Source organism: Mus musculus, chromosome 15, assembly GCF_000001635.26.
Source record: "Mus musculus strain C57BL/6J chromosome 15, GRCm38.p6 C57BL/6J".
NCBI classification, from domain to species: Eukaryota; Metazoa; Chordata; class Mammalia; order Rodentia; family Muridae; genus Mus; species Mus musculus.
Window position 1 is genome coordinate 88,733,074 of NC_000081.6, and position 24,033 is coordinate 88,757,106.

Here is a 24,033-nt window from a genome sequence, read left to right on the forward strand (position 1 = left end):
CCATGAGGAGCTGCGTTTTCTGCAAATTAAGCGCACAGGAAAGTTGCTTCTCTCCTAAAGGCCCAAGAAAGCCGCGCACGCGCGCTCGTTTCTCGGCGTTTCCTGCACTCATCCACGGAGTTGTGGCGGAGCTGCGGGCTTGCTCCGGAGATACCAGGCCCCGCTCCACTTAGGAAATCTTCCGAGCCCGTCCCTCTTCAAGGGAGTTTCCTGTCTTGGCAAAATAGATCGGACCGATCTGTTACATAATGCGACCCGCTCCGCACCGCCAAGGCTACGGGCGAGGACGTGGGCAGACGCCACGAGACCCCAGGCCTTCCGCCTCCTCCGCTGTCCGACGCCCGGCCCCTCGGCCGCCCCAGCCGCCCAGACAGCCGAGCTGCCCAGAGCCCGCCCGCCCGGCCCGGCGGCCTCCCCGCCTACTGAGCCCTGCCGATCGCTCCATTCTCTTGGCCGCGCCTCCCGCGCCGCGGCGGCCTCCTTCTACTCCTCTGTCTCCCCGACCCCGCCGCGGCCTCCGTGTCCCTCTCCGCCCCCACCCGGCTGCGGCCTCCGCCTCCGCGATCTCGCCGCGGCCTCGCCTCCCGAACCCGGCCTCTTGGGCGAGCCGCCGGCACCGATCTCCGGCGTCCCCGGCCGCGCCGGCTCACGGCGGCGCACGTCCGCCCGGCCTTCTCGGTCCCTCCGGCTCCCGCGCCCGCCAGGCCTCACGGCCTCGGGGCCTCGCCGCCCCGACTCTCCGGCCTCCCCGCCCGCGGACAATGCGGAGCCGCCGCTGCCGCCTCCAAACATGGCGCCTGCACCTCCGCCCCGGCCGGCGAGGCGGGCGGCGAACGGCGACCGTCAGACACTCACCTTCGGGGGCGCCGCGGCCGCGGGAGCCCGGCGGGCGGGCGGGCGCGGAGGCCGGCGCGGCCGAGGCGGCGCTAATGGCGCCGCGGCTCCTCCGCCAACGGCCGCGCAGCCGTGCCCCGCCGGGCTCCGGGGCGCGCTCGGCCAGCGGCTCCGGGCCCGCAGGGCGCCGCGGCTCGGGCGGGGTCGGCGGCGCCGGCACGGCCGGCTGAGGCCGGCTCGGGGCCCGGCCGGGCGGAGGACGCGGACGCGGAGCTGCTCGGACGCCTGCCGAGGCGCTGCTCGCTCCCCAGCGAAGCAAACAATGCGGCGAGCGCTCCGCCCGGCGCGCTGCGTGCGAGACGCGCCCCGCCCGCCGCCGCCACGACGCGCGCCGCGCCAAGCCGGGATAAGGGGGCGGGGCGGGACGCGAAGGAGAGAGTGGGGTGACCAGGAAGGGTGTTAGGGTGGGGATCCGGATGGGGGAGGAGTGCTACAAAAGTGGGGTGACTAGGAGGAGAATTCTGGGGGAGACAGGCTAGGGTTCCTGAGGATGAAGGACTGCTGCTGTAAGAGAAGGGTAACCAGATGAATGGTGTTTACTATGGGGTCAATGGCACTGAGTAGAGCAAGAATGCTGACCCTAGAGAGCCAGGTGGAGTTTCCTGAGAGTGCTTGCTTTCCAAGGGAGTGGTATTTTGAGAGAATCAAGAGATGCATCCTAAGGGGGGGAAGTGGGGTTCTGATAGTGTCTGGTGACCAGCGTGGTTCACGGAGGATGAGTTAGGAGGGAATGGAAATGAGGGCCGTGATGGAGGGGATCACCAAACAAGGGTGGATTTATTTGAGGAATAAATGGCTAGGACTGGGGAACCCTAAGGTGGCACTAGAAAGGCATTAACAAGGGCACGAGGTCAGTGGTTGGGTAGAGGAGGGTATGGAAAGGACTTGAGGATGACTAGTGACTGGGACAAGTAGTAGCAATCTCAAACTATGGGCAGCCAGGTCTGGGGGCATGCCTCCAACTCAGGCTTTCCTCTTCTTTTCTTTCTTTCTGTCTGTCTGTCTACCTTTCTTACTTACTTTGGTGGTGGTGGTTTGATTGTTTGGTTGCCTGATTTTTGGTTTTGTTGTTTTGAGACAGACTCTCACTATGTAATTCTGACTGTAACTCACTATGTAGTCAGAGATCGGCCTCCCTAAAGGCATGGCCCACCACCCATGACTTAGGCCTTCCTCTTATAAGCATTGTACTCATAGAAGTATTTAAGCATTGACATCCCTACCAAGGAGCTGGTAACACTTACAGCAGTGGTTCTCAACAGTCCTATTGCTGCTGATCAATGCTGTGATGGCCTCCAGCCATCAAATTCTTTCACTTCTACTTTATAACTATAATTTTCAATACTGTTATGAATGTAAATATCTGATATGCAGGACCAAAAGGGTTGTGACCCACAGGCTGAGAACCTCTGCTGTAAAAGGCTTGAAGATTTTGAAATCAGGGCCCTTTGGGTTGGTGCTTAGGGACACTGGTCTTACTCTCCAGCTTGTTCCGTCTACTTTGTCCTTAGTTTAAAAGTTAGTGGCTTCTAGAGAATTTTCATTATGAGACTCATCTGTAAGTATTTTGAAATGGGGGTGAAGACTGGGTAGTTCTTTGGTTGCCTTGGAAGGCTTATGACAGGTGTCATGGTGATGAAGCACTAGTCATGTGCCTGTGACATTAGCCTGGACCTCTCAGGTAAACAGAAGAGCTTTTCATTCGTGAGCAGAGCTGCTCTCCTCCCCGCCCATGACAGGCAGGGCAGGCTCACAGCTCAGGATGTGGCACCAAACAGTTATTGGGACAAGGCAGACTTGCTCATCTGTGCCTTGCAGCTTTTGGCTGGCCACTACTCTTATCCCACTGTAGCCAAACTATGGGCTGGAAAATAGTCATTTTGTTGTTGTTTGTTTTGTTTTTCAATACAAGGCCCCTCAGTATATCCCTGAACTTCCTCTGTGGAGCAGACTGGCCTTGAACTCAAGAGATTTACCTGCCTCTGCCTCCAGAGTCCTGGGATTAAAGGCAATTGCCCTGCTGAAAAATAGTCTTTAAGGGTAAGTTAATTCTGGAGCCACTCCCGAGCAAGGCCTCCTGTTTAGCTAGTACTTTCTTCATGCACACCACTGAGCCATGGTAGGGGTACCCTGTGAGGCCTGAACACATCTGCCGCAAAGCCAGGAACTGTAAATGCTGCCTCCTCTACAGAAGTCCACTCATCTGAATCTAAGCATCCCAGGACCGTGAAGAACAAGCAAGATGAGCCCTCAGCCTTCTCTCTACCTCAGGAAAATGAAATGCAAACCAACGAGGGAAGGACCTCCCACCACACAAAACAAAAGTAAGACACTGTCTCAGAAAAGCAAAGATGAAAGGACACAACAGCTTCAAGAGCAGGAAGGACTGAGGGAGAGGGGGACTTCTCAGGCAAAGCGATTCTTAGTAGGCTGGAGGGATCCCACAGACTGGCATGAGACCAAGACAAACTGCAACTTCAAGGACTAAAGCAACCGAAAAGCTATCAGAGAGGAAAGGCCTTCATTTTTGGTTTGTTTGGGTTTTGGGGGGGTTTATTGGTTTTTCTTGTTTGGTTGGTTGGATTTTTTTGTTGTTTTTTGTTTGGTTTTTCCAAGACAGGGTTTCTTTGTGTAGCCCTGGCTGTCCTTGAACTCACTCTGTAGACCAGGCTGGCCTCAAACTCAGAAATCCGCCTGCCTCTGCCTCCCATGTGCTGGAATTAAAGGCATGCACCACCACACCCAGCTAATAAGGACCTTCTTTATGATGCCCCAGATAATGTTTGTAGAAGGAATTAACTAAAATTCTAAAAGAATTGAACCTAGCTAGAATTCATAAGACAGTAGAAACTAGTGTTCAAATGAGACAGCACAAGAAAGATGGATTCATAGCCTATATATAGTCAAGTTTACTGAAACAAATATCTTTTAAAATCCTAAAAGATACATGTTAGCAAAATTAAAAGTGAATTTAGTAGCAAGACGTGGATTTCAGCCAGAAAACCAGTTTGGACTGTTAATGTCAGATAGTATCAAAAATCTCAGTCAAACTCTGTTGCACCTGTGAAGAGAAAAAGCAACAGGAAATACAAATACTGTGATGTTCTTACATTGTATGATTAAAGCACTTTAAAATCCAAAGAAGGGGGGAGGGGGGGTGGTGACGCAGGCCTTTAATCCCAGTACTGGGGAGGCAGAGGCAGGCAGATTTCTGAGTTGGAGGCCAGCCTGGTATACAAAGTAAGTGCCAGGTCAGCCAGGGCTACACAGAGAAACCAAACCCTCTCATAAAAACAAAAAAAAAAAAACAAAAAAAAAAATCCAAAGAAAATGGATTATAATGTTAAAATATATAATATTTAATGTCAGAATTTATAATGTCACAATTTCCACCTGAAACATAAAATGTGACTTACAGCTTTCAAATGTAAGAAAAAGGTAGAAAAGTCAACAACACTAACAATCAGAAGGACAAAGGTAAAAGACTAAATAAAGGGCAGGGCAGTGCTGGCTCACACTTCACCCCCAGCCCTTAGTCTCTAGGCCAGCCTGGTCTACAGAGCAAGTGCCAGGACAACCAGGGCTACACAGAAACCTTGTGTCGAAAAACAACAGCAGCAACAAAAGAGACTAAAGCATGGCCAATAAGAAACATGGCATGAGCCGCCATTCTATTGTGTGTACATACTCCTAGCACTGTGATGAGAATGCACAAATAGTGTTAGTTTGGGAGCAGACCAGGCTACCAAGAGGCCCTTCTGGGGCAGGGGATAAGAGATGGCATGAATAGTTCAAATAAAGAAATATGACTCAATTAGATTGATCTGTCAGTTTTTTAATCTGGTTGGTTGGTAGGTGGTTAGTTATTATTGTCCACTTTTTTTTTTTTTTTTTTTTTTGAGGTAGTGTTGGTCTCAGTATCTAGCTAGCCTGGAACTCCTCCTGTATAGCACAGGCTGCTCTTAAACTAAAAATCTTCCTGCTTCAGCCTTTGCAATGTGAGGAGAGATTACAGGCACATGTGACCACGCTCAACTCTTTTGTGTTATCTTTTTTAAATTCTTTATTTTTTATAATAACTAGTGACTTTTAATTGATTAAATTCTGTGTATATGTGTGGGTTTGCACATATGAGCCCAGTGCCCAGAGAGGCAGTAAAAGCCTGGAGCTGGGATAACAGGGGTTATGAGTTGTGGGATGTGTATACTAGAAACCATGTTAACCTCTCATTCTAGTCTAGCAGATGATTCATGCCATCCATCCCCCCTTCTGTAACTTAACTGTGAGAAACGTCTATGCATCAGTCCCCCTTTGAGGCCATCTCTGGCCTCCATCAGGCAGAAACCTGGCCTACCCCCATGTATGCACCATTCAAAAGCTTGGTTTTGGAGGTGTCACTGCTCCTCAGAATACCCCTGCTTCAAGACAGAACAGAGCAGGGAACAGGACATTAGTAAGTTTTTCAAATCTGTTTTCTGGCACAAATAAAACCTTTCTTTAACTGTGTCCTCACAAAACAAAAGAAATGCCTCAAGTAACAGTCTAGTCCTTTTTTTCCATTGAGTCTGGAGAATTTTCCATCGGATGTTTGCTACAGTGTTGCATTGGTTCCCTTTCTTGCTGCTGTGACAAAATAACAAAAGCAACTTAAGGATGAAAGAGCTTACTTGGGCTCATTGTTTAAAGGTGCGGGGGCATCATGGGAGGGAAGCTGGTCATGCTACACCCACAGACAAGAAGTTAAGATAGTTTTTATTCAGTGTCCTCAGCCAATGGACCTGTGCCTCCTACAGTTAGGGGTGGGTCTTCCCATCTTCCTTACCCTGATCTAAACTCTCTCTCACTGCAGTGCCCAGAGGTTTGTCTCCCAGGTGATGATAGAACCTGTAAAGTTGATAATACTGAGCACTGTAGACAGCTTACTCTTTTGTTTTTTGGTAGAATCAATCTGGCTGTCCAGGTTAGCCTAGGACTCTCTATGTGTAGCCTAGACGAGCTTTAAACTTAGCCCTCCTACCCCTGCCTCCAAAGTGCTGAGATCACTGGAATTGCTACCATGTCTGGCTTATAACCTTTCTTCTTAACAAAAATAGAATGATTTACATAATTATGATAGAAATCAGTTGTCCTCTTCACTGGGAAATCAAATTTTGTATGTAACCAATGCCCTACATTAAAACCTTTAAGGTCAGCTGGGCGTGGTCACGCACGGCTTTAATCCCAACACTCAGGAGGCAAAGGCAGGCAGATTTCTGAGTTCGAGGCCAGCCTGGTCTACAAAGTGAGTTCCAGGACAGCCAGGGCTACACAGAGAAACCCTGTCTGAAAAAACCAAAAAACAAACAAACAAAAAAAACCCATTAAGGTCTTAACTTTCTCATGAGTCACATGGCATGCCCACCATAAAGGAACAACGTTTAGAGTACATTTGTTTCTCTACACCACCCTCAGACCCACACTGGCCAGGCACCTGTACTCTGACATACAAAGGCCCAGCCCTACACAAAGAAAGACATGGTCTGGAAAGGCAGGAACCATGGTAGCCAGTGAGGCCAAGGAGGGGATGAAAACTCCCCTACCATGCACAGAGGCTATAAGCAAACTTGAAGACTAGTTTGGCTCGGTTTCCTAATCAAGGGATAGAAATGCAAATGAGAGCATAGCTTGGGCATAATTGATGCTCAGTCCTACATTCCTCATGATGACATCTTCAAACAGAGCTGATATTCCGGCCCTGGTCTTGCGTAATTCATGGCTTAGATATACCACTTAAGAAGGAGGTTCATCATGTTAATTGCCACCTCTTCTTACAGGGCCGGTGTGCATGAATCAGGTCAGCATACAAGGAAACTGTCTTTCCTGGTACAACAATAACCCTTGAAGATTATCATCACAAATAGGAACTAATAAAGCTTTTCTAGAATTTACAATTAGGCAAACAAGCGGCATGTGTCTTTTTTCAACAGCAGATTGAGTGTTGTCCAGCAGACTTGCCAGGGGAATTTTCTGACTCCTAATTTATGCATCTTGCTGGACCATTAATTATGGTCTTTTACAAGTCAGTCAAGGTAGGCTTTTAACTTGCAGAAAACAGATGGCTAAGTTAAATGATTCTTGTCTGCGTGCAAATAAATTCAATAGTGAAACACAGAAAATTATTTTTGCCTAGGGGAAAAGATGATAGAAAAACGGCAGTGTGATGGCCCTGAAGGGCTTTAACAGTTTTACTTTGTAATCTAGGTTAGCAAACCTCCTCACACACGCTCTGTGTCAGCCATTGTAAATGCCGCTCTTCAGTCTCATGAGGTGGTTTTACCATCATGTGCTGGCTTTGCTCACTGGTGATTAAACAAATATCTGACTCTACTTTGCTTTAGAGTTGTATGAGTCACGTTTGTAAGTTCTTGAGAGGCATTCCTCAGCAGAGCATCTTCTCTAAGAAGCCCAGTGGGCCTCTAGGATGCTATAACCCCTTGAAGACTCGGCTTCAGCCTTTATCCCCAAATTGCTCTGTTGTCTCCCTCCACTGTAGGAAGAAGTGTGTCTCATACAAAGCTGTTTTAATCAATCAAAGTCCTGAACCATGGCCTGGTTTGGAAACAGTTTTCACAGGTATAATCAAGGTCCTATCATTAAGCCAGGCCCCACGCCTGTGCCTAATATCCTGTGGGAAAGGGGAAATTTTAGACACAGACATAGTGGAACAAAGACTGCAGTGATGTTACCGCAAAGCCAAGAATGCTGAAGGACTGACAGCCACCAAGAGCTCGAAGACCCAGGAGGGTGTGGCTCTACAGACACTCATTTCAGACTTTTGGTCTCCAGACAGTGGGACAACAAATCTCCTTTTTTTTTGTTAATTTGATTTTTGATTTTTGATTTTTTCGAGACAGGGTTTCTTTGTATAGCCTTGGCTGTCCTGGAACTCACTTTGTAGACCATGATGGCCTCAAACTCAGAAATCCACCTGCCTCTGCCTACAGAGTGCTGTGATCTGGCATTTTTGAAGACTTACTGGATAGATTTAATAGCAAATTAAACATGACATAGGAATGAGTCTAGATTCTGAATTGGAGGATAAGGTCATAAAAATTGCCCAACTGCACAATAGAGAAAAAATAGATGGAAAGAAATTGAACATAATCTTAGGGATTCATAGAACAATTAAAGATAAATCTAGTTTTTGACAGGATCTGCGTCCTGGAGACCAAGAAGAATCATGCAGCTGAGAAAATATTTGAAGATCCTATAGGAGAAACTTCCCAAAAAACCAGCAGAGACGTGAACCTGCACACTCAAGGTTAGTGAGGTCCACAGAGAACAGACCCCAAGGAACCCATGCATGTGTCAAAGATAAACTTCTGAACTGGACACCAAGCATCTGCAAAGTGGACTCAGGAAGATGGTACCCTGCCTGCAGCGAAGAGCAGTCTCGGTGACAGCACTTCTCAGCAGAAGCCACTGAGCCCAGGAAGATGTGGGCACTGCTTCAAGAAAAGAACAGTCCCCCAGGAACCCTCTACTTAATGAGAGTCCTTCAGATTGAATGAGAACAAAAAGAATCTCTAATTATGGAGGAACAATGGGGGGATTGTGAGAACCTCACGCCATGAACAGAGCTACACTAGGCACAAGTGGGAGCAATGACTTAGCAGTTAGGGTGCTTGCTGCGTAATCAGGAGGCCTAGAGTCCAGATTTCGGCACCCACACATTGACAAGCCTGCATCCCGAGAATGCCTGTTAAAACCAGGGCTCTATGGGCAGACAGGAAGATTGTTGAAGCTTTCTGGCTTCTAGCCTAGCCCAGAAAATCAAATCAAATCAAATCAAATCAAATCAAAACAACCAAGAGTTCCAGGTTCTCAGAAAACCCCTGCCTCAGAAGAATAGACAGATTGGTAGAGAATACTGCTCCCCTTCTCTGGGCTCTGTGCATGTGCACAGACGCATTTGCACATGTGGCACACATACACTGAGGGCTCCAAACACCTTGGGAATAAAATTTCAATTCCCCAGGAAGAGTAGTGGGCTCCTCAGAAGGCTCCAGCTGACAATGGGCCTTTAATCAATGACCACCCTGACTTAGAGAGGATAAGTCTGGAACTGAGTCAACTCCTGGGACACCTGGCTGGAAGGGACATCAAGGCCAGAATTGAGCTGGCTTCTGAAACTCTTCAAGGCTCACCAATCATAATAAAACTAACTTAGCAACCCATCAGAATTGCACTAATGTCACTGCTTTGTCCCTACCAATCATATCATAGGTTACCTAATCTTTCTGGAAAATTCCCCCAGCCCTGAATAAAAGGGGGGCTATCAGCCCCTCAGGTTATCACCATTTTGATGAATGGTTGATCCCGGCATGCTGATAATTTCTGCAGAATAAACCACTCTTTGCCTTTGTATACTATTTGAGTCTGGGGTCTTCCTTCAGTGATTCTTGGACCCTAACAACATGAATGTGTGCAAGCATGGCATGTGTGTGCGTGTGCATGTGCACATGTGTGCCACACACAGGAAGACTAGCTGAAAGAAACTCAAGGAGAAATGTAATAACAGAAGACTGGGGCTGGAGAGATGACTCAGTGGTTAAGAGACCTGACTGCTCTTCCAGAGGTCCTCAGTTCAATTCCCAGCAATCACATGGAGGCTCACAACCATCCATGGGATCTGATGCCCTCTTCTGGTGTGTCTGAAGACAGCTACAGTGTACACACATGAAAGAGAGAGAGAAAGAAAGAAAGAAAGAAAGAAAGAAAGAAAGAAAGAAGGAAGACCAGTTAAAAACAGAAAACAACTTCAGCAAGGAGAAAAGAATAGTGTGACAATGACAATGACAGGTGAGTGAGTGTGTTTCTTAAACTACACTGAATTGTTGAAGCAACAAATGAACACTGCCTGATATGTTACTAAAGGTACACATAGGAAAAATTTAAAGATACATATAGGTTTTACCTGTGGTGGAGATTGTGCAGCCCTTAAAGCCAAGCAGTCAGGAGGCAGAAGCAGGGAGAGCTCTCTGAGTTTGAGGCCAGCCTGGTCTATAGGTCGAGTTCTAGGACAGCCAGGGTCACACAGAGAAATCCTGTCTCAAAACCAAACGAAACCAGTCATAGGTCTTAGTAGGTAAGGTAAGGGGACAAATGAAATAAAGTTTCTGAACTTCACTGGTAACGCTAAATGTCAATAGAAACAGACACACAATATATTCATGCTTATTGTGATGCTCAGAAAAGTCACTGAAAGAATTACACAAACACTATTCCAATAACTTTTTTTTATTTGGGGGGGGGTTTATTTTTTTGTTTTTGTTTTTCAAAACAGGGATAACATTTTTTTAAAGAAATGACTTTTTTAAAAGATTTATTTATTATTATATGTAAGTACACTGTAGCTGTCTTCAGGCACACCAGAAGAGGGCATCAGATCTCATTACAGATGGTTGTGAGCCACCATGTGGTTGCTGGGATTTGAACTCAGAACCTTCGGAAGAGCAGTCAGTGCTTTTAACAGCTGAGTCATCTCACCAGCCCTCTAATAACATTATAAACAAATCAAAATGGAATTCTACAATGTTCAAGTATCCCGCAGGAAGGCAAGAAAGGAGAAGTAAAATGAGGAAGGAAGAGAACAAGAAAGCAAAACGGTAAAACTAAAACCTAATGCACCAAAAGTTACTTTAGCTGGGTGCTGGTGGCGCACGCCTTTAATCCCAGCACTTGGGAGGCAGAGGCAGGCTGATTTCTGAGTTCAAGGCTAGCCTGGTCTACAAAGTGAGTTCCAGGACAGCCAGAGCTACACAGAGAAACTGTCTCAAAAAACAAAAACAAAAACAAGACACCCCCCCCCCCCAAAAAAAAAAAAGATCTGGATCACAGGTGAGTCTTCCAATTCTGGATTGTAGTTCTTTCCAGATATAGTCAGGTTGACAACCAGGAATAGCCATTATGCAGGCTAAAAATAAAAAGACATTTAAAAAAAAGCATTAACTGCAAACAGTAAAAGAGAAAAGGACAGGACAAGTGAGTGTGGGGGTGGTGCACTCCTTTAAGCTCAGCACTTGGGAGGCAGAGGCAGGCAGATCTCTCTGAAGTCAGCCTGGTCTACAGAGCAAGCTTCAGAACAACTAAGGCTACATAAACACTGTTTCAAAAAGCCAATAATAAAACACATGACACAAAAAAAATGACAAGAGTCTGGTGTGGTGGTGCATGGCTGTAATCCCAGAATTTTGAAGGCAGAAATCAGGAGGCTTGAGAGTTCCAGGCCAGCCTGGTTTATTTAGTGAGATCCTGTTTCACAATAAGGGCTGAAGAGATGGAGGGCTCAGTGGTTAAGAGAGTATGCACTGCGCTTACAGAGGACCTGGGTTTGCTGTCCAACACCTATGGCAGATGGTTCACAACTGCCTGCAACTCCATTTCCAGGAAATCCTTTTCTGATCTCCTTACACAGCTGAACTCACATGTACTTACCCACGTATTAACATTAAAACTAAAATTTGTAAATATTTATATTCTATGTGTATGAGTGTTTTGCCTGAAGGCATGTGTGTGTGTGTACCATATGTAGTGCCTGTGGTGGTCAGAAGAGGGAAGTTAAGATCCCTTGGAACTGGACTCATAATGTGAGCTCCAGGACAGCCAGGGTTATACTGAGAAACCCTGTCTCGAAAAACCAAAAAAAAAAAAAAAAAAAAAGCACTGACTGTTCTTCTAGAGGTCCTGAGTTCAATTCCCAGCACCCACATAGTGGCTCACAACCATTTGTTATGGGATCTGTTGCTCTCTTCTCTTCTGGTATGTCTGGTATACTCACACACACATAAAAATAAATAATCTTAAAAAAAAAAAAGCAAGCCTAGACCAGGCCCACCCAGTCTGTGTTTTGTATACACCTTGAGTAACTCACTCTCAGTCCCCAACCTCCAAGCTTCTCTTCTCCCCTCCCTCTCCCCCATTCACCTTCACCCTCTCACCCCTCTTGCAGCCTGCTGCCCATGGATCAGGATTAAAGCTTTCAGCTACATCTCCAGCACCACGTCTGCCTGCCTGCCTACCACCATGCTCTCCACCATGAAGATGGATTAACCCTCTGAGACTGTAAGCATGCCCTCAATTGAATACTGTCTTGTTGGTTTGTTTTTGGTTTTTTTCCCAGAGACAGGGTTTCTCTGTGTAGCCCTGGATGTCCTGGAACTCACTTTGTAGACCAGACTGGCCTCGAACTCAGAAATCTGCCTCCCAAGTGCTGGGACTAAAGGCGTGTGCTAACTTTTTTTTTTTCTATGAGGTGCTTTGATCATAGACACAGCAATAGAACAGTAACTAAGACGTTGGGTCACCATACATCATTTAGTGCGTTTCTAAATGAGAGTTACACTTAAACCAATGAGCTTTGAGTAAAGAAGTTTGGCCTCCATGACACAGCCAAAGGCAGGATCTGTAGAGGAAGAAGGTTGCAGAACTCATTCTGCAACATCAGCATATTCAGGTTGTTTAGCAGATGGCCTTTGGACTAGAACTTCACTCAACTCCTCCCTTAGCCTCCAGCCTCTTTGCTTCCTTCACTGGATTTTGGACTCACCAAGTCTTCATAACAGCATAGGTCACTTCCTTAAAACTTCTCCGGCTGGCAGTGTAACTCAGTGCTGTAGTGTATGCTTGCCTAATGTGCAAGATCCTGACCCAATTCCCGACATTAGATCAGACAAACATTATGTGTAGGGAGTGGAAGTAGAAATACGTGAGCTAGGTGTGGTGGCTCACACCCTTAGATCCAGCACTCAGGAGGCAGAGACAAGCAGATCTCTCAGTTCAAGACCAGCTTGGTCCATAGAGTTCCAGGACAGCCAGGGCTACACAGAAAAATCCAGTCTCAAAAACAAACAAAACCACTACCACCAACATCAGCAAAAACCCTCATAGAAGGAGAGACTGGAGAGATGGCTCAGGGTTAGGTCTTCAGAAATCCCTTCCCAAAGACCAGCATTTACACAAAAGCCAGCATTCCCTCAGGGACTTAAGATAATTCGTGCTTGTTAAAAGGGGTCATTCCCCCACCCACCCTTATCTGGGGCAAAATGAGAACTGTGGCTCCTCCCTTAACCTTGGGCTGTAGTGCCTCTTAGCCTATCAAGGTCTTAGCTAACCTCTAGGCTCCCTCAGCCCCCACCCACAAGTACCTGCTGGGGTCATTTTGGCTGTAGACATTGTACCCTGCCCCCTACTCTGAACCTCTCGGCTCCTAAGCGTCCCTTCCTCTGGCTTCTCCTTTGTCCTATATAACTCAGCCCCTGGCTACTTGCTCCTTTGGTCTTCTCTTGGTTCTCATGTGCACTTTAGTTCTCCTTCTCTCTTTCCTCCCAGAGCCTGGTTCAGTCTGGAATCTTCCAGATGCCTCTGGCCGTATTCTCCCGGATATCTACAATAAAACCCTCTCCTTCCTCATAACTAGGAGCAGTCCTGTCTTTATTTTCATTCACTCAGCAGTTAAGAGTGCTTGCTGTTCTTCCAGAGGAATGGAGTTCAATCCCAGTACACACGTCAGGCAGCTTACAAGGCTTGTAACAAGCAGTTGGGAACCGAACACCCCTTTCTTGCTTCCAGAGAAACCACACACATGTGCAAACACAGACTCATACACATGTGAAAAAAATATTTTTAAAAAGTCATAGAACTGGGGGCTAGAGAGATGACTCAGCGGTTAAGAGTGCTAACTGCTCTTCCAAAGGTCCTAAGTTCAAATCCCAGCAAACACATGGTGGCTCCCAACCATCTGAAATGAGATGTGTTGCCCTCTTCTGGTGTGTCTGAAGACAGCTACAGTGTACTTACATATAATAACAAATAAATCCTTAGGCCAGAGCAAGCAGGGGTCCTGAGTTCAATTCCCAGCAACCACATGATGGCTCACAACCATCTGTACAGCTACAATGTGCTCATATACAAAATAATAATTAATAAATCTTTTAAAATGTCATAGAATAAGTGAGCTCAGCAAATTCTCAAGACACAAATGACTTTTAGATTTTTTTCTTTATTTTGTACTTATGTGTGTTAAGTACAAGTGCTAGCATATGTGTGAAGGTCAAAGGGGAACTTTCTATCATTTGTTCTTCCCTTACAACTTGTTTAGGTATCTCTTGGTGTTTCCCTTGCTCAACTGGATGCTCCAGGTTAGCTGGCCCTGGAGTTCCTGGATGAATCTCTTTGCTTCATTTCCCATCTTGCTGTAGGAATGCACACAACCACCTGTATCATTCACCAAGTTCTAGGGTCCATTATTTGTTTGTTTGTTTTTGGTTTTTTGTTTTTCGAGACAGGGTTTCTCTGTATAGCCCTGGCTGTCCTGAAACTCACTCTGTAGACCAGACTGGCCTCAAACTCAGAAATCTGCCTGCCTCTGCCTCCCAAGTGCTGGGATTAAAGGCGTGTGCCACCACCGCCCGGCCCGTTATTTTTTTGAAGACAGGCTTTCTCTGTCCCAGAACTCACTCTGTAGAGCAGGCTGGCCTCTAACTCAGAGATCCACCTGCCTCTGCCTCCCAAGTTCTAGAACTAAAGGTATGCTCCACCCCCGCCCAGTACAAAGGATTTAAATAGAAATCCATCATTCTAACAGTAGGAGTAGAAAGTCTTTGGGATCTGGAATTAAGCAAAAGTTTCTTAAACTGAATATCAAAACCACGATCTCACAGGAAAGATTGATAAATGCGACCTTAACCAGAGCTGAAAGTGTTTGCTCCTCACAACCCTACTGTGGGTCTAAACAGGTAAGCTCCAGTTGACAGACTTTGCATTCCAGCTATGTGAGCAAAGGTTTGGCAAGCTCCACTCACCTCAGCTCCTCAGCCTCTCTAGTAGCGATCTCCAACCTTCTCCCATGGTAGCTCTTCACCCAGCAGTGCCCACTTTATCACCTATGATAGCTCAGCTCAGTGGTCTCTGTGGATGGTCTCTCACTGCCTCCTCCACATCACTCCAATAGCTGTCTACACATTCCCCATTAACGGCATACATACCTTGCCACCTGTCCCCAGAAAGGGGCTCCAAACCCAGCCACAACCCAGTGAGACAGGCAACCACAGAGAATAGGTTAGCAACCTGAGACTCTACTTGGTTTAGACTATGCACACACCTCTTTTATAATGCATTTGCTAGCTTAGGACTCTCACCTCTATGTACTAAGCAAACTTATGCAATGCACAACCCTACACCTGAACTCTGTATCTAGCAACTTGTTAGCAACCCAGGACTGTTATTTGTATCCAGCTACAAACACACCCCACTCTGAACAACGATATGCGTCTCTCTTCCTATTAAAAGACCATCAAACTTGTCAAATATATCCTCAACATATGGGGACAGAAGTAGAGGATTGATCTAACCTTAGCTGGTTTGTGTGTATATGCACAACAAAGCAAACTCTATCCCTCTAAAGGAACATTTAAGGAGAATCTATCATCTAATGTCTATGCAAAATTGACTGTGGGTGATCAAAACCAGAGGTACAAAGAGAAAGAATATGCATAGCATTAAAGTTTGTGACTCAATCTGTCAAGCTAGAGAACCATGCTACAGAACCCTAGAAACCAAACTCTTTCTCTTCAGCTCCATAAAAGGAAGCCCTATGGCTGGAGAGATAGCTGGGAAGAGCGTTTGCTGGTCTTGCAAAGGACGTTACTTTGATTCCAGTATCCACATGGTAGCTCACAACTTCTGCAATTCCAGTTCTAAGGGACCTGAGGTCTTCTGGCCTTTATGAGCACTGCATGCAGATGGTGCACAGACATGTATGCAGGCAATCAACACATATTTTTAAATGAGTATCTTCACTCATGTGATCCACTCTGCTCTTTTAATGTGTTCTGAATTGTTCTATTCTTTGAATAGTTTATTTCAGTCTTAATTTGTTAATGTTATGTACAACTGTTCTATCTGCATGTACAACCACATGCCAGAAGAAGGCATCATATCACATTATAGATGGTTGTGAGTCACCATGCGGTGACCGGGAATTGAACTCAGAACCTCTGAGCGAGGTCTCCAGGCTCATTTCACTCTTGAAGGAGGGGCCAAGAACCAGGAAACACCTAGCCCAAGACCCTCTCCAGGGGGAATACCTGCACGCCTTCCTGTTATCTGGGCTTTTCACCCCTACATTTAGAAAAACTGGCCGTTTACATGGCTTGATCATCTGCATGGCTGCCCATCTCTGCTTGCCCATCTGAACAGGGTTAGGTACAGTCAAGGAGCTGCTTCATTTCTCAGATAGTAAATGGAGGCCTCACTGAATCTCAGCAGGACTGGGTCTGGGAGTGAGTGAGCTAGAACCCCCTATCCAAGATAGGTCAGTATCCAGGCCATAACTCAATGCACACCCTTTGATTGGTGCCTGCACCCACCTGTTAAACTAACCATGATTTCTGAGTTCGAGGGCAGCCTGGTCTACAGGATAGCCAGAGCTATACAGAGAAACCCTGTCTCGAAAAAATGTAAAACAAAACAAAACAGTACCTGTGTAACACCCAAAAGCTACTTTAGCTACTTTGATATACTCAGACTGCTTAGTGACCACCGGTGTAGCTCCAAGATCCCAGGGCTCAGGACTGGCCATTCTGGGTTTTTGTTTTGTTTTTGTTTTTGTTTTTTGAGACAGGGTTTCTCTGTGTAGCCCTGGCTGTCCTGGAACTCATTCTGTAGACCAGGCTGGTCTTGAACTCAGAAATCCGCCTGCCTCTGCCTCCCGAGTGCTGGGATTAAAGGCGTGCGCCACCACGCCTGGCTAAGGACTGGTCATTCTGGAGCAGACTGTGAAGACCTTTGTGCCTTCTGCCTGGTTACCTTTGGGGGGAGGGGCTCCTTCGTACCTAGAAACAAGGGACTAGATTTCTGCCCTGGATCATATAGTAGGCAAACCCTTGTCCTGAGGTTTCCTGTCTTCTTGGAAATCGGGTATGAGTACAGATGGACTGCCTGATCTCCCCGTTCTCAGGGACAGTCCCTCTGGAAGGGCTGATGCTCTGCCTGTAGCATCCACCTCTCCATTGCTAGACCTACTGCCTCATTCTAACATAGCAAATAAGAGCCAGGTAGAATTTCAAGTGTTACCATCTTTTGTCTAAGGTGGCGGTTGCCTTTTACACGGTCTCTGTGGACACGCAGTTTCCTAACCCTCCAAAACCCCTCGACATCTTGACACTATTCAAGTTCCAGAAGGGTAAGCCTGCTCCGTGCGCTCCAGGCAAGCACCCTCATTGTCTTCTACTTCCCGTTTTCCTTCTTCCCCTGCACAGCCTGTGCAGGGCTAGGAGCACAGAGGGGCCATCTCCAGGTGAAGAGTTTGTGCAGGTGCTTCTGTATAAACAAATGGAAGCTCGTCAAGACTTTCCGGCTGGGCTGAGACATCCTAAGCTAAAGCTCAAACTCTCTCCTAGCTACTTTACTTGTTCTAGGCGCTACCCCTTAGCTCTATAGCTCAAGAACCCATGTCTCAACAGTTCTCCTGGGGCTTCGGAAATCCTTCATGAAGGCAGATGTTCTCTTTCCTCTGGGGTGTAGGGTACGAGGGGCATAACAAGGAGAGGAAGGTTACTGGGAAAAAACTTCTGTACCCTACGGGAACCTGCTAGCTGAGGACCTCCACCCAGGTCTTTCTGCTGTTCCCCATTGAGTCTCATATGGAGCCACCACCTCCACCACAAACATCAGCTTCCCTGAATGGAAGGCGAAGAAGACAGAAGCCAGGCTCAGGGTTCCACACCAATGATGACTTCCACCAGCAGTGCACTGGCAGCCCAACCACCTTCCCTTGAACTTAAAGACACAGAATCCCAAACCATGTCCATTGACCAGTGATGGTGAATCAGGGTAAGCAAGGTGTGACATCAGCACTCGACGCCTCCCCCGACCGCACCACCACCACCTCAATCACAGAAGGAAACTCCTAAACACGCAGAACAGGAGATGGGCGTAGGACAGAACTCCCGCATAAGAGAACAAGCTGTGGTCTAAAGTGTCATCAGAGAAGGACCTCTGGGATAAATTCCACCTGCAGAAATTACATGGTCCGCACAGGCATCTGAACTGGGGCGTTCAATGTTCAGCTCCTTATTTCTTTTACCCAAACATGGCCCCAGGCCCTGAGCAGCTAGCACCTGCTGTGTCTAGCCTCCACCCAAGGGCTACTGAAAGTGGTTGCGCGCAACGCCCCCGGAGAAGGCGCCCGCCTTGACCACAAGCCCGGAAGCTCCGCGGCCAGCCGTTGAGAGCGCAGGACCACCCTAACGGCCAAGCCCTAAGAAGAAACCACTGAGAACGCGCGCTTCTCAAACGCGCAGCAATTCCAACCAACCGCCGTGGCGACTGCGCCTGCGTAGTCTTCGGACCGAACGCCCGACAGGGCAGGTGCGCCAGACCGCGCTTGCGTAGTTTGACGGAGGAGGCCAGCGACCAGACCTCGTGTGTGTGAGACTGCGCCGGAGTAACCTGACCTCCGGAGATGGGGCGAGGGGAAACTGCGCCTGCGTAGTCTTCGTAGCTCCGCCCCGTTTGCCTAGCCGGGGCCCATCCAGCCGTACTCTAGGCATCCCCCCCCAAGGCGGGGCAGGTGCGCACGGACTGCGCTTGCGCACGACAGCCCCGCCCCGGGCCCCGCCCCCGACCCGCGCGGGGCCCTGGGAGGGGCGCAGCGTCCGGCGGCGTCGCGGGCGGCGGGGCTGGGGCGGCGGGAGGGGCGGCGGGGGCAGACAAAGCGGCTAATGAATGGGCGCGCCCGTCGCGCTGTTCGCAGCCCGCGGGCCCGCGCAGCGCAGCGCGGAGCCGGCGCCTCAGGTGAGTGCGCGCGGGACGCTCCAGTGGCGTCTTCGACGGCCGGCGCCGCGCAGGGGTTGGGGAACCGCGCCATTGTCCGTGCGCGGCGGGCCGGGTGGAGGCTGTGTCCCGAGACTGCGCCCGGCCCGGCCCAGCCCGGCCCGGCCTCTGACAGCTGCGCCTCGCGCCGCGGGCGGGCCCAGGCCGCGGAGGGGAGCGACCGCGGGACGCCCCGTGGGACCTTTCGTCAGGTGCCGGGCTCCCGCCACGTCGTGGCGTCCCCCAAGCCGGTGCCGGTGGGCGCGCGTGTCCAGGAAGGGGCGCAGGCAGGCGGCACGGCGGTGACACGGGTCGGTGTCACGCTTCTTGGTGCCTGCCTAGCTTGAAGCGTGTGCGTCTGGGTCTGACCGCGGAGGCTTAACGAAACTTAACTCAACGCTTTGGCTCCGTAGCGTCTTCACGGTCGCAGTACCTGCCGTCATTTTTTGTTCCTTTTGTCCTTTTTGGTGCGACCCACTCGCTTCTGCCCGGGATGGCTGCGGGTCCTCGCTCTCCGTCTGGAGGTTCTCACGAGGCTCCAGCGCGTCTTTTCAAGTCCCTGCAGCGCCGAGCCTCAGGAGGAGCGGCTGTCGCGGTTCTGGCGTTTGTAAAAAGGGAAGTCATTTGTTTTTGAAGTTAATTAGGATAAGATTAAGTGTAGTTTTTAAAAGGACACTTGTGCCTTCTGGCTTCGTAAAGCCAGTCAGCCAAGGCAAGTACATTCTTGTGACTTGGTAGGAAGAAAGAAATTTTCCCCTTTATATCGTGGTGATAAAAATTAATAAGACCAGGGAAATTTTAGTTTTGAGTTTTTTTTTTTTTTTTTTTTTTTTTAGTACTCTGAATAAACGTAGTTGCAAGGCACGAATTAATTCCATGCTAAGCAGAATTGAGAAGCTACAAGTTTGGCTCTACACCCTGAGGGAGTGGCTTGTGCATGAAGACATTGGTGCATGCTTTCTGTAATCTATATAAACTTTTTTCTATATAAATTTTTATATAGACTTTTTGTGTGGCTTTTATTTTCATGAGAAGATCTAGTTAAAAATTTTTTTGAATCTTTAGGAAGTTTCAAAGTCTCAGTGTGCTGATAGGTTTTCATCAATTTACACAAACCTAGACATATTTTGGAAGAGGGAACTTTTTTTAATCTCTTATTTTTAATGTTCATTGGTGTTTCACCTACAAGTATGTCTCTGAGGGAATGTTGAATCCCCTATAACTAGAGTTACAGTTTCGGTTGTAAGCTGCCTGTGACTGAATGGAATTGAACCCAGGCCCTCTGGAACTGTTCTTAATCATCTCAAGAGGAGCCATCTCTCTAGCCCCAGAAGAGGGACTCCGTTTTTCTTCTTCAAAATAATTTTTGAAAATTATTTACTAATTGGGTGTGCTTTGGTGTTCTGCTTGCATGTCTGTCTGTGTGAGGATGTCAGATCCTCCTGGAACTGAAATTATAGATAGCTGTGAGCTGCTATGTGGGTGCTGGGAGTTGAACCCAAGTACTTTGAAAGAGCGCCAGTGCTCTTAACTGTGGGGCCATCTCTGTAGCCCCAGAAGAGGGATTTTTTTTTTCTAAATAATATATTTTATGTGTGTTGGTATTTTGCCTGCATTTGTGTCTGTGTGGGGATATCAGAGATTGAAGTTACAGACAATTGTAAGCTGTCATGTGGGTGCTGGGAATTGAACCCCTGTCTTCTGTAAGAGCAGTCAGTGCTCTGAACCTCTGAGCCATTTCTCCAGCTCCTGTGAAGAGGAAATCTTTTGTTTCTTTGTTTGTTTTTGAGACAGGGTTTCTCTGTATGTAGTTCTTTGTGTCCTGGAACTCACTATGTAGACAAGGCTGGCCTCGAACTCAGAAATCCGCCTGCCTCTGCCTCCCGAGTGCTGGGATTAAAGGCGTGCGCCACCACGCCCGGCTCTGTTATTTATTTTTTATTTTGTTTATTTTTTATTAATGATCAATGTAGGCAAGTCCAGCCAAGGGGCTATTATGCCACCCCTAGGCAGTTGATCCTTAATGATATAAAAAAAGCAAGCCAGTAAGCAGTGTTCCTCCATGACTTGTGCTTCAGTTCTTGCCTCCAAGTTCTTGCCCTGCCCTTCCTCGATGGTAGACTCTTACCTGGAAGTGTTAAGATGAAATAAACCCTTTCTTCCCTAAGTTACTTTTTGGTCATGGTGTTTGTCATAGAAACCGAAAGCCTCATGTCTTTTAGGCAGGTATGCAGACTCTTATGTTGAAAGAAAGCACAGTGCTGGAGAGATGGCTTACTGGTTAAGAGCAGGGCCTTTCTTCCAGAGGACCTGGGTTTAATTCCCAGCAATCACATGGCAGATCACACCTGTTTGTAACTCCAGTTCCAGGGCTTCTGACATCTTTACACGGGCATACGAGCAAGCCAAATACCAATAGACATATGTAAAAATAAGTTGAAAAAGAAAGAAAGCGCTTAGTTCATTTGATAGCGATTAATTGAGTGTGTCCCCAACCAGTTAATTTCTGATTTGGATAATTGATGTTTTTTATAAGTGAAAACTCAGGGCTGGTGAGATGGCTCAGCAGGTAAGAGCACCCGACTGCTCTTCCGAAGGTCCTGAGTTCAAAGCCCAGCAACCACATGGTGGCTCACAACCATCCCTAACGAGATCAGACTCCCTCTGTGTCTGAAGACAGCTACAGTGTACTTACATATAATAAATAAAAACAAAACAAATAAAGTCATTGTTTATGATAAACACATATTTAAAAAAATAAAAAATAAAAATAAGTGAAAACTCTTTGACGTTGATACAACACAGATACACAGAAAGCCCCAAACACTTTTGAAAAGGTGTTTAGGGAATTAGGGGACTTGGTTGAATTTTGTGTATGTGTACATGAGCTGATGTATATAGTATTTGTTCAGTGAAAGAAGTGCATATGTGTGTTCCAGGTCTCTGATGGGCCTAGAGTTTGGAGCGAGAACTGGGAAGCAGAGCTCTAGAAGCATGGAGACCATAAGTGACCATGGTCACTGTCTCTTCACCCCATGTCTGCACTTTTTATGTACCTGGCTTCAAATACTTTAGTTTCTACTTCTGGTTGACCTACTGAGAGGAGGGCATAGGTAAGTGACTCTTTCCTTGGCCACAGACTTGGTTAGCCCTGTGGTAGAGCCATCTGGGGCAAGAGGCATAGTCACTAACCAGAGGCTCCTCCAACCAGCATCATTTCCTTCTGAACAGACCAGTTCAGAGCCAGCTCTGTCATTCTTTTCATTACTCTTTGAAGATACCGTTGCAGGTGTTTGTCATTCCTGCAGATGTTTTGTATGTCACTGCAAGTCTAGCAGCAAGAATCTCTCAGTTCTGGCCTTCACTGACATCTGGGAAGTGTAGCAGCTTGTCAGCGGTTGAACCCCATTTTTTCAGATACTCCTAGTCCCACTCTTGAATGTCTAGGTTTTTCTTTATCCTAGATATGCCTGTAAGCAGAGCCCTAGCCCAGAGGCTCAACTCTAGGTTTCCAGACACTTAGCCCTTAAGAAAGCAAACAAGTCAGGCATGGTGGCATATGCCTTTGATCCTTTAATCCCAGCGCTCAGGAGGCAGAGACAAGCAGATGTCTAGTTTGAGGCCAGCTTGGTCTACAGAGCTAGTTGAGGACATCCAGGGCTATACAAAGCAACCCTGTCTGGGCTGGTGGATGTTCAGACAGAAGTAAGAGAGGGAGATGAAAGGAGGCATTTAAGCCCAGGGACACTGACTTGAGCCTTACGTGTAAGCCAAGTTAGGTAGGGGCAAGAGGTATGCACAGTTAAGTAGTCTTGGTCCCCTGTGGCCTGGCCTACCATTATCTTAGCTCTGGTCCTGCAAGGCGGTGAGAAGACAGTCTCAGTTATCCTGAGATGAGTATTCCTGCTGGGGCAGGTGTGTGTGTGTGTGTGTGTGTGTGTGTGTGTGTGTGTGAGCGTGTGTGTGTGTAAGTAAGTGTGTGTGAGTGTGTGTGTGTAAGTGTGAGTGTGTGTGTAAGTGTGAGTGTAAGTGTGAGTGTGTGTGTAAGTGTGAGTGTGTGTGCGTGCGTGTGTGTGTGTGTGTAAGTGTGAGAGTGTGTGTGTGAGTGTGTGTGTGTAAGTGAGAGTGTGTGTGCGTGTGTGAGTGCGTGCGTGCGTGTGTGTGTGAGTGTGTGTGTGAGTGTGTGAGTGTGAGTGTGTGTAAGTGTGAGCGTGCGTGCGTGCGTGCGTGCGTGTGTGTGTGTGTGTGTGTGTAAGTGTGAGTGTGTGTGTAAGTGTGAGTGTGTGTGTGTAAGTGTGAGTGTGTGTGCGTGAGTGAGTGCGTGCGTGCGTGTGTGTGCGTGCGTGTGTGTGAGATCTGTCTGTGGGGTTAGGAGAACTGCAGACTTGGGATGCCTCTGTGGGTTTGGAGCAGCACAGTGTCAAAGCTGGCAGTAAGATAGCTCAGCTACTCTCTGCCCTCAGCCTTGAAGGAACATGAAATGGATTAGCCACCATCAGCTTGTAGACAGACTCCTAGAGGACTGGATATGTCTACACTCAGGATTAAACAGGTGAGGGACTCAGAACCTTAAGACAACGGAAACATGCAGAAAGAGCCCAGGAATTCCAGGCTTTTGTCTGCTTTTAGTAACTGTGTGGTCTCTGATGAGAAATTGGTGCTTTTTAGCAAAAGTGGTTTTAAAATACCTGTTAATAGCAAGGACTTTTTTTCTAATTATATTTTAAATTTTATTTATTACTGTGTATGCCACACTTCTCCAAAGATAGTTCTCTGCAGAATCAGTTTTCTTCTCCTACTTTTATATTCATTCCAGGGATCAAACTTTGTTGTTAGGTTTCTATGGCAAGTACCTTTACCTGCTAACATTTTAATATTCCATCTTGTTAGTTATTTCTAATATTTTTTCTTTTATTTATATATTTATTATCTTGTAGTGCTGGGACTTGACCTCTGGGTCTTCGAATGCTAAGTAAATGCTCTACCACTAAGCTACACACATAACTCACAGCCTTCTTACTAATTACTTAATATGTGCTTTTTGCACTAGTTCAAATTTTGAAAGATATTGGTTTTTGTTTTTTGAGACAGGGTTTCTCTGTGTAGCTCTGTCTGTCCTGGAACTCACTTTGTAGACCAGGCTGGCCTCGAACTCAGAAATCCGCCTGCCTCTGCCTCTGCCTCCCGAGTGCTGGGATTAAAGGCATGCACCACCACTGCCTGACTGAAAGATGTTGTTAAGAACAGTGAAACCTTTCCTATTTCTAAGGAAGAGGACTCCTGGAC

The 24,033-nt window shown here is 47.4% G+C and overlaps 2 protein-coding genes and 1 long non-coding RNA gene across 15 annotated transcripts in view; 2 read left to right on the forward strand and 1 right to left on the reverse strand.

Annotated features, from left to right (window-relative positions):
• Nucleotides 1-1,155, reverse strand: part of Brd1 (bromodomain containing 1) — a 47,195-nt gene extending 46,040 nt beyond the window's left edge. For 8 of the 9 annotated variants that reach the window (XR_384007.3, XR_384008.3, XM_030248510.1 and 5 more), the window contains exon 1: nt 856-1,155. The gene's annotated coding sequence lies outside the window, so the exon portion shown is untranslated. The remainder of the gene's footprint in view (nt 1-855) is intronic. The other variant, NM_001033274.3, reaches the window with a different exon arrangement.
• On the forward strand, nt 1,048-9,083 carry Gm41377. 2 transcript variants are annotated; one of them, XR_875560.2, is made up of 3 exons: nt 1,048-2,934; nt 3,086-3,218; nt 6,708-9,083. It is a non-coding gene; the product is annotated as a predicted gene, 41377 (long non-coding RNA). The 2 variants fall into 2 exon arrangements; XR_003951647.1 differs by having other exon boundaries at nt 1,048-3,218.
• A 9,505-nt stretch (nt 9,084-18,588) lies between these two features.
• Nucleotides 18,589-24,033, forward strand: part of Zbed4 (zinc finger, BED type containing 4) — a 32,855-nt gene continuing 27,410 nt past the window's right edge. Inside the window, exons 1-2 of one of the 4 annotated variants that reach the window (XM_006520840.4) lie at nt 18,625-18,729; nt 21,687-21,860. The gene's annotated coding sequence lies outside the window, so the exon portion shown is untranslated. Of the gene's footprint in view, nt 18,730-19,561; nt 21,861-24,033 lie in introns of those variants that run through there. The other 3 variants (NM_181412.3, XM_006520841.4, XM_030248511.1) reach the window with 3 other exon arrangements.